Here is a 952-nt window from a genome sequence, read left to right as displayed (position 1 = left end):
AACAACGTATTACTTCACACGGACAACAGACAGTACTATTATATTTATATAGATACGGAAGCGTTTAAAGTACCGGATCTAAATGGATTCACGTGATATCCTCTCACACTCACGCGTGTATGTATATATGGGGTTCAAATTCCACTATTTAGTGACGCAAGAGTTGACGATGATTGATGTTGACTAACTGCCTTAGAGACGGCTTTCTGTAGATTTGTGCGAAAATTTAAATGCAATTTCGCCCAATTTGTTTTGATCAGATCTTTAGACTCGGTGTTGAAAACAGGCAAAAACAAACACGCACTGATAAAATATGTGGACCCACAGTGTAAAAAAAAAGAAAAAGTCGGTAATTAGAGGGTTAATAGCTATTCACGAGTGTTGTAAATAGAACCAATAGTCGTTCAGTGAATATTCAATTTATAGAGACTTAAACGTGATTATCTAAGCCTTTTTAACTTGGCTTATCTATTCTTATAGAACAACCTTGTACTATTATGATATTATCAGGTACCGGTATACTCATAACCTTCAGACAAGGTTGATAACTGTAATAGCTGGATATACCGGGGGGGGGGGGGTGCTTGGAGAGTTCAATTCAATTTCTAATCTAATCGAGCTAGAAATGAAAAAAAGAAGAAAGATTGGACACAGTGTAAGGCTAAAAGCCATTTTATTTGTACCTTTGAGACAAACACACAAACTCGTTACAGGCAGGACTAATGCACAAGTACTCGCGCAAAGCTACACGAGGGCTATCTAGATTAGCCGTCCCTAATTTAGTAGTGTAAGACTAGAGAGAAGGCAGCTAGTCATCACCACCCACCGCCAACTCTTGGGCTACTCTTTTTACCAACGAATAATGGGATTGACCGTCACATTATAATGCCCCCACGGCTGAAAGGGCGAGCATGTTATAGAAGTAGTTACATGGATAAATATAATAGTACTG

This window comes from Limulus polyphemus, unplaced genomic scaffold, assembly GCF_000517525.1.
Source record: "Limulus polyphemus unplaced genomic scaffold, Limulus_polyphemus-2.1.2 Scaffold1315, whole genome shotgun sequence".
In the NCBI taxonomy this organism is placed as follows: Eukaryota; Metazoa; Arthropoda; class Merostomata; order Xiphosura; family Limulidae; genus Limulus; species Limulus polyphemus.
This window is presented reverse-complemented; position numbering follows the sequence as displayed.